Raw genomic sequence first — 9746 nt, forward strand, 5'->3', positions numbered from 1 at the left:
CTAAAGAAAATTTGTTTACGGCGCCCGCGAAACATGTCCCGACAGGTTCGATGCGTCATCGACTATCCTTCGCTGAATACTTTAATAACATAAAGAAAGCAGCTATAATTTCTTCGCGCGCATTTCCATTTCAGCCGTATATGCGACGTTTACTAAAACTCCAGCTGCATGAATTTTACAATCAAATATCGCGTACCGTAACATAGAAGCGAGGCGCCAATGTTCTAGCGGACGTCGGCGCTCGCCTTTGTAATGCGAGACGTTTTGCGACTATCATTATATTTTTATACACCGCTATTATAATTTTCTCTGACGACTTCTCCGTTCTGCTGTCACCACGCGACCGTACGTATCGCTGACCACGTAATCGTCGTGATTACCTTCGCACGCTTTATCGATTGTCATCGAAGGCTCATCGCGATCGTGATGGTCGCTTCGAGGGTCGATCCGTCATTTCTTCCTTTGTTTTTTTACATACTGCGTAGATAGATTGTTTAGTCTACGCGATAACCACCCCCCTTTTCCCAGAAAAATGTTGTTTACGACGAACATGTTCCGACAGGTTCGACGCGTTATCGGGTCGATCATCGTCCCAATGACGTCATTTCTTCCTTTGTCTTTTACGTACTGCGTAGATTGTTTTACGTACTGCGTAGATAGATTGTTTAGTCTACGCGATAACACCCCTCTTTTCCCAGAAAAATGTTGTTTACGACGAACATGTTCCGACAGGTTTGACGCGTCATCGACGAGACACGCTCCTACGCAGTGCGCTATCGAGTTAGTCTTACCCATTGTGCGCCGTCTAGCGGCGTCGTTGCGAACGTACCCCCTGCGAACGTACCCCCGCGGCGCGACGCGGACCCCCCCCCCTCCCGCGGCGCAACCGCGCACCCCGCGCGGACCCCGCGGCCCCCGCGGCGCGACCGCGACCGCGAACGCGGACCCCCCCACGCGGCGCGCGGCGAACGCGAACGCGAACGCGGACCCCCCACGCGGCGCGGGTGAGTCATCCCCCGGTGAGTCATACCGGATATGAGTCATACCGGTGAGTCATACACGTGGTATGCCAAGGTCACCCCCCCTCTCCCTCACCCCCGCGAAATCCGATACCCCTGTGTAACCCGATACCCCGCCCCTCCTCCTCCCCCTCACCCCCCCGCGTTATCTCCTTGTAACCCGATGCCCTTGTGTAACCTGATACCCCGCCCCCTCTCCCTCCCCCTCACCCCCCGCGAAAACCCGATACCCCCCCTCCTCACCTCCCCTCGGAGCTCCCTAGTTGGAACGCCCTTATACTAACTACTGACGGTTAAACCCCAGCATTTTTTAGATTTCAATTTTTTCCACCGTTGTCGTTTTTGCTCTATACCAGTTAAACAAAGCGACGTAGATAAAAATTTCCTATATAAATTTTGTAGCTAAAGGTTCACATCTTACAGTGGTATACCACATTTAACTAAAATTATTTATTTTATTGTTAAAAATCGGCACCGAAAAAAAACTGACGGTTAGGCCCCGGTCTCCCCTACTATAGGTAGCACTTCGGTCCAATAGGTTGTCTCGTGGCATTTAATGGCAGCCGTCATTTGTCGATGGAATCGTTCTACCATTCCATTTGCTCCCGGATGGTATGCGTTAGTCCGTATATGGGTGGTTCCTGTTAAATGCGTTAGTCTTTTAAACAGGTCGGCTTCGAATTGACGTCCTTGATCCATTGTTATTCGTGCTGGAGGGCCATATCTCGTTATCCATTCTATGAATAGGTGTTCTGCTACCGTTTCTGCTGTTATGTTTGGTACAGGAATTGCTTCGGGCCATCTCGTGAAGCGGTCGATGATCGTCAGGCAGTATTTGTATCCTTTTGATACTGGTAATGGTCCGACTAACAAGGGAACGGTCGGAAGTGTCCCTACCCGATTTGGATACGCTTTGGATATGTTGTTGAGCATCAAAAAATATTAGACGCGTATTTTTTTTTGCTGCTTATCTCGACGTTTATTGGTTGAAAAAACCCGATTTGGAACCTACCCGATTTGGATGCGCTTTGAATATGTTGTTGAGCATCAAAAAACATTAGACACGTGTTTTTTTTTGCGGCGTATCTCGACGTTTTGGGGTGAAACAACCCCTCGAAAATAACGGATTTTATAGTTTTTTGCGAATATCTTCGAAAATATAAGGCGTAACGACAAAAAATTTGTACGAAATGTTTATGGCTTTTTGTGCTCTTTACAATGGCGTAATCAGATTTTTCAAATTTGTCACATTTTTTTATTTAACCCCACCCCCACCTATTATTTTTGCCAATATAACAATTTTTCCAACGCAAATTTAATAGCGTCAAATGCCAAATACATCCATGTGTATTTTATTATGATACCATTATTAGATTTTTGGCAAGACAAGATGATATGTGGTATAGGCGTCGCGCTGTAGGTAGGTTGTTGCGTTATTTCTGTTCAGTTGCGTCGTACGCTTAAAAATTTCCATTCAACTCCGGGATGACCGAAAGCGCTGATTGCAAGGGCCAGCGCAAGGCACTGACAGCGAGAGGTTAACGCTATTTCGAGAGTCCTAGACTAGCAACGGAATGTCGACTCCGACATTATAAATACGCCGAATTGTAAGATTGGGCGGGCAGTCGCAAATCATAATCTGAACGAACACGTGCGTCACATTAACCGTTACAATAATATACTATCCCGGTTACGGCACAACAAAAATCAACAACCAAATTCACGCATTTGAATATCATTTGCTTGTGTCATAATTCCGAAAAGCAAGCATTTCAGATCATAAGTCTGAAGTGTAAAGAACTGTGTTGTACGCTGTTGTTTTGTGAACATGTAAGTGCATTTTTATTGTTAACTTTTATTGGTTTCTTACGCTTGTTACTTTTTTCTTTGATATTGAATATAACTTTTTATTCAGCTCTTACTCAATCTTTGCCAGTCTTGCCAGTGACTATATAATCTTTTTTGTTCATAAAATGTCACGTTGTAAGCACATACTATAGTATATTGTGCACCGAGAGAAAGCAGCGTTTTTCAGACGAGTGTGAAGTTTGCCACCCGAGCCAAAGGCGAGAGCGGCAAATCACACGAGTCTGAAAAAGCTATTGATCCGAGGTGCACACGATATTTTTCACAACACTAATGAAAAGTTCGACTTTCATGCCTAGAGAGGGGCGAAAGTGACCAATTTCACGCTAGGGCGGCATAGCGGGCGGAAAGTAACCACTTTCCTTCCTAGGGAGGAAAGTCCAAGCATGGAAAGTCAAACTTTTTATTAGTGTTGTGAAAAATATCGTGTGCACCTCGGATTAAAAGCTTTTTCAGACTCGTGTGATTTGCCGCTCTCGCCTTTGGCTCGGGTGGCAAACTTCACACTCGTCTGAAAAACGCTGCTTTCTCTCGGTGCACAATATACTATAGTAGGTGCTTACAACGTGACATTTTATGAACAAAAAAGATTATATAGTCACTGGCAAGACTGGCAAAGATTGAGTAAGAGCTGAATAAAAAGTTATATTCAATATCAAAGAAAAAAGTAACAAGCGTAAGAAACCAATAAAAGTTAACAATAAAAATGCACTTACATGTTCACAAAACGACAGCGTACAACACAGTTCTTTACACTTCAGACTTATGATCTGAAATGCTTGCTTTTCGGAATTATGACACAAGCAAATGATATTCAAATGCGTGAATTTGGTTGTTGATTTTGTTGTGCCGTAACCGGGATAGTATATTATTGTAACGGTTAATGTGACGCACGTGTTCGTTCAGATTATGATTTGCGACTGCCCGCCCAATCTTACAATTCGGCGGTATTTATAATGTCGGAGTCGACATTCCGTTGCTAGTCTAGGACTCTCGAAATAGCGTTAACCTCTCGCTGTCAGTGCCTTGCGCTGGCCCTTGCATCAGCGCTTTCGGTCATCCCGGAGTTGAAATGGAAATTTTTAAGCGTACGGCGCAACTGAACAGAAATAACGCAACACCTACCTACAGCGCGACGCCTATACCACATATCATCTTGTCTTGCCAAAAATCTAATAATGGTATCATAATAAAAATACACATGGATGTATTTGGCATTTGACGCTATTAAATTTGCGTTGGAAAAATTGTTATATTTGGCAAAAATAATAGGTGGGGGTGGGGTTAAATAAAAAAATGTGACAAATTTGAAAAATCTGATTACGCCATTGTAAAGAGCACAAAAAGCCATAAACATTTCGTACAAATTTTTTGTCGTTACGCCTTATATTTTCGAAGATATTCGCAAAAAACTATAAAATCCGTTATTTTCGAGGGGTTGTTTCAACCCCAAAACGTCGAGATACGCAGCAAAAAAAAACACGTGTCTAATGTTTTTTGATGCTCAACAACATATTCAAAGCGCATCCAAATCGGGTAGGTTCCAAATCGGGTTTTTTCAACCAATAAACGTCGAGATAAGCAGCAAAAAAAAAATACGAGTCTAATATTTTTTGATGCTCAACAACACATCCAAAGCGCATCCAAATCGGGTAGGGACACTTCCGACCGTTCCCTAAGTCGATGTGTATGTGCTCGAATCTCTTTGTTGGCATCTTGAAGTTCCCTATCGGTGAGTTGATATGCCGTGTGATTTTAGATTTTTGGCATTGGTTGCATGATTGTGTCCATGCTCTGCAGTCTTTTTGTATTCCTGGCCAGACGTATCTCTCTGTTATTAGCTTGGTTGTTGCCTTCACTCCTGGATGTGCCAAACCATGCAAGGATTGGAAAACTTGCTTTCTGTATGGTTTGGTCACGTATGGTCGGGCTGTTGGGGAAGATGTGTCACAGATTATAGTTGTTTTGCTTCCTGGGATGGCAATCTTTTTTAGTCGCAGCGAGCTGTCGGTTTGTTTTATTTCTATTAATTCTTGGTCTTCTTCTTGTGCTCGGGCCAGGGCTTCCAGCTCGACTGCTTTCTGTATTTCTTCTATTCATGATAGTGCATCGGCTACGATGTTGTCCTTCCCGGACACATGTCGTATATCCGTTGTAAACTGAGCTATGAATTCTAGGTGTCGTGCTTGTCGTGGTGAGCTACGTACAGGATCCTGCGCCAATCCGTGCGTTATTGGTTTGTGGTCCGTATATACTGTGAATTTTCTTCCTTCCAGCATGTGTCTGTAATATTTGATCGCTGTGTATATGGCCAGGAGTTCTCGATCGTATGGGCTGTACTTCTTTTGTGCTTCGCTCAGTTTCTTGCTCAGGAAAGCCAGTGGTTGCCAACTCTTGTTTGTTTTCTGCTGTATGACTGCCCCGATTGCTGTGTCGGAGGCGTCCGTTGTTACTGCGAGTTCTGCTTTTGGGTCGGGATGTGCTAGCACTGTTGCTTTTGAAAGGCTGTTCTTACAGCTCAAGAAGGCTTCTTCCGCGTTTGCGGTCCATGAGACTGGTGTCTTGCCCTTAGTCTTGGGTCCTTTCAGCATCTCGTTCAGTAAGGCTTGGTCCCTAGCTGCTCCTGGTATAAACCGGCGGTAAAAGTATATTGTTCCTAGGAATTGGCGTAGCTGTTTCATTGTTTGCGGCCTTGAAAAGTTCCTTACGGCTTCCACTTTCTCTGGTAGTGGAGTTGTGTCTTCAGCTAATACTTTGTATCCTAGGAACTTTACTTCCTTCTTTCCCAATACGCATTTTGCTGGATTGATTTTGATTCCGTACTGTTGTAGTCTTTTGAATAATTGTCTGAGGTGGTCTCGATGTTCTTCCTCTGAGTTTGATGCTACGAGGATGTCGTCTATGTGTGCACAGCAGAAGTCCAAACCTCGTAGTATCTTGTCTATAAACCTTTGGAACGTTTGCGCCGCGTTGCTGAGTCTGAAAAGCATGAATAGGTATTCATATAGCCCGAAAGGCGTGGTGATTGCCGTCTTCGGTATATCCTCCTCGTTTACGGGTATTTGGTTATATGCCCGCACGAGATCTAATGTGCTAAAGATTTGTTTTCCGTGAAGTGCTTGTGAGAAACCCTCTATGTGTGATACTGGGTACCTGTTCGGGGGTGTTTGTGCGTTCACTCTGCGGTAATCTCCGTAGGGTCGCTATGCCCCGTTGCCTTTGGGTACCACGTGAAGTGGTGAAGATCATGGACTTTTGGATGGCCTTATTATTCCTTCTTGCATTAGGAGCTCAAACTCCGTTTTTGCGGCTAATAGTTTATTTGGTGCCAGTCGGCGTGGGCGGCATGCCTCTGGTTGACCTTTTGTTGTTTTGATGTGGTGGGTTGTTCCGTGTTCTCCCACTCTCGTCTTCGTATTAGGGTTCACGATGTCTGGAAACTCCGCCAGGATATCGTGATACTCTGTTTCTTTCCTGATCGTTTTTATTGAAGTATCTGGGTTGTCGCCGGTGGTTCCCGGGGATGCGAGTCCCGTTTGTCCGTCGATCAGCATCTTAATCTTTACGTCTGGAAGTAAGTGATAATGTGCTAAGAAGTCTGATCCGATGACTGGCTGGGTCACCTCTGTGACAATAAAACGCCAGAGATATGCTTTTCTTAGCCCAAAATCCGGTTGTAGTGTGACGAATCTGTATGTATTTATGACGGATTTGCCGCGAACAGCTGGTAAGACTCAGCTTTCCTTTTGCTCCTTGTATTGGCGAGTGGGAATACGCTGAAGTCTGATCCTGTATCGATGAGATACTTCCTCCTTATGTTGCGGTCCGTCACATATAGGCGGCTGGATTTAGGGCTGCCGGCATCCGCCGCCATTAATGACTGCCCTCCTTGTTTTCCATTTTGTACGTACAGGGCTGCGTACATTTCTGTACTTCCGCCCCGAAACGTCGGTGATATCGACATATTCCTTCCTTGCGTGGGGTTCTGCTTCGTTGGCGGTTGTCATATCGACGACCTCTTGACCGGCTTTGACTCCTTGCTCGGTCTTTTTGGATTGATCTGACCATTTTTGAGACTTGTAAGGTAAGTGCTGCTACCTGCTTGCTTAATGCGTCTACTCGTGTTTCTTCTGGGTCGTCCTCCTTAGGCTTTTGTGTGGAGGTTGCTAAGACGAGAGCCTTGCTATTGACCTCGTGTATTTTATCTGCCTGGTCTGCTACTACTTCTAGTTTGTCCTCCGTTCGTGCTGCCAGGATGGCTTGTGTTTGTGAAGGGAGTCGTCCTAACCAGAGTGTCCGTAATAGATCTCTCGAGACTGTGTTTCCTGCTAATGTTGCCAGATGTCGCAAGAACTGTGACGGTTTTCGCTCTCCTAGCTCTTCGTTCTCGAGCAGCTATCTGATCCGTTGCTCTTGCGAGTCGGTGAGTCTCTGGATGAGTGCCTTCTTGATCGCCTTGTATTTATTGTGACTGGAGGGTGCGTGATGACGTCTTTGACTTCTTTAGCCTGTTTCGGCTCGATCCGTGATAGGACGTATGCGTACTTCGCTTTGTCTTCCTTTATGTCGCACAGTGCGAACTAGCCTTCTAATTGGGCGAACCAGAGTTCGGGATCTTCCGGCCAGAAGAGAGGGAGTCTCAAGTTTCGTTTTGCCGCCAGGATGGCTTGGTTCTCCTCCTTCTCCTCGTCAATTACCGTTGTCGCGCTCTGTCCTTTCGTTGGCATGGTTGCTCCTTCCTTTTCCAACGTCGGGGTCACCAGTTATGGCGTACTATAGCCACTTATTAATCGGCTTCGCTTGCCGTGTGTTTGCTTGCTCGCAGCAAATTCATATTATTTATTTTTAACTTTAACGCTGCCCGGGAAAAAAATTTTCTTATAATGTCTTATATGCTCATATAAGAAGCGATTGTACAGGGTGCTTCCGCAACATACACATCAGTATGACGGGTTGCCCATTCGAGCAGGCGCGCATGGTCGTTCACAATTGCGTTGACTTTGGTGCATCACCTATAATCACTCGCATATCTTTTTTACAATAAAATGAACTTTGTAGCGCCCGAAGTTGCAATACAATTGTGACGGATTTCCGTAGCAGTAACGTTAAAACAGAAGCCGAGATGACAATACAGGTTATGAAATAAATTTTATTAAGAAAACGAAAGACATCTTTTCTCTTACGAAAAAAGCTCGTACCACAGTCCATCATAATCATTATATATTATAATTTTATTACTTAAATTATTTTTTGCACACAATGTTTATGCACAGGACAAAAGTCAGCAATTAGCATATGTGTGCAAATTTAAATTATAAGTCGGCTAATAAATTTCATTCAATGTAAGTTTAAATAATGGCAGAAATCACCATTAACAATTCTTACAATATTCATTTGTTACATTAATAAATAATTTATCATTAAATTGATAATCAATTTAATATATCAATACTAATGAGCATTATATAATTCTTATATAAATGATGCTGCTGCATCTTAAAAATCTTAATCTTAATCTCATAAACAAGAGGTTTATTAGTATAAAATACATTTAAATATGATGCTAATGAATAGTTTATATAAGGCAAATTATCATTATATTTAATGAATACTTTTCAGTAATAATTTCTTGTAGATTTATATGAGATTCAGTAGCATTATTTACATAAAGATGCTTATTAGCATCAGTATATTGAATTAATTATTAATGTTAATGATGAAATATTAATATTCTGAAATAAATGTTGTTAGACATAAGATCTGCTGATAATCGTTTTTATCGTTATAAATAACGATGGAAACGGTTATCAGCGGATCTTATGCCTAATAACATTATTTCAGATTATATATATATATATATATATATATATATATATATATTTTTTTATGAAAAATTTCATTCCGTGCAAAATAAAATAATTGAAATAATAAATAACAATGTATAATACTATGATCAACTATGATCCAGCTTTCTTCGTAAGAGAAAAATAAGGCATCCCTCGTTTGTCACGTTTACTTTATAAAATGTATTTTTACCTTGTCACTTTGGCTTCTGTTTTAACGATCAATGTTGAAGTCTATTAAAATTGAATGTTTTGCATAATTTAAGTGAATGTCTCGTATTTTGATGGAAATTTGTCGAAAGCGCAGAGATTAAACAAATCATTAGTAATCAGTAATATAAATATTAAGATTCGAAGTGTAGGCTCCTTATGGAATAAAACCAAGTATAGATAGGGGCTAAAATAAAGCAGGCGCGGTGGTGGTGCGCGAATATTATAATAATTAATTTTAACATATAATTTTTCACATATAATTTTAACATATAATATTCACATATTTTCACATATATAATATTCACATATATTCACATATATTCACATATATAATATTCACACATATTTTCACATATTATTTAAATAATAATTTTATTTATTTTAGTGTATAATTAAAAATTAATGATATAAATGAATTAATAGAGATAACATAACTTAGATACAATTTAAGGAACGAATTGGAACAAAATTTATTTTTATCTTAAATATGCTACAACAAATGTTCTACGTAACTACCATTTTGTTCTAAACATAAAGCGATTCTGCGCATAAAATTTTCCCTCACTCGTTCGAGCATGAGATTAGAAGGTGGATTTGAATGATGTCAGAAACGATATATTTTGAAAACATTCTTGGTCTGACGAAGCAAATTTGGAAGTGAAGGTGTATAAACAGCACAATGAGCATCACTATGCAGAGCACAATCCTCATTGCATAAGAGAAATAAACATTCAGGGTAGATGGACTGTGAATGTGTGGGTCGGACTTATAGGAGATCATATTATCGGCCCAGATTTATTCAGGG

The sequence above is a fragment of the Temnothorax nylanderi genome, unplaced genomic scaffold (assembly GCF_030848795.1).
Source record: "Temnothorax nylanderi isolate EJ_2023f unplaced genomic scaffold, tnyl_v1.0 TNYL_tig0839_pilon, whole genome shotgun sequence".
Taxonomy (NCBI): domain Eukaryota; kingdom Metazoa; phylum Arthropoda; class Insecta; order Hymenoptera; family Formicidae; genus Temnothorax; species Temnothorax nylanderi.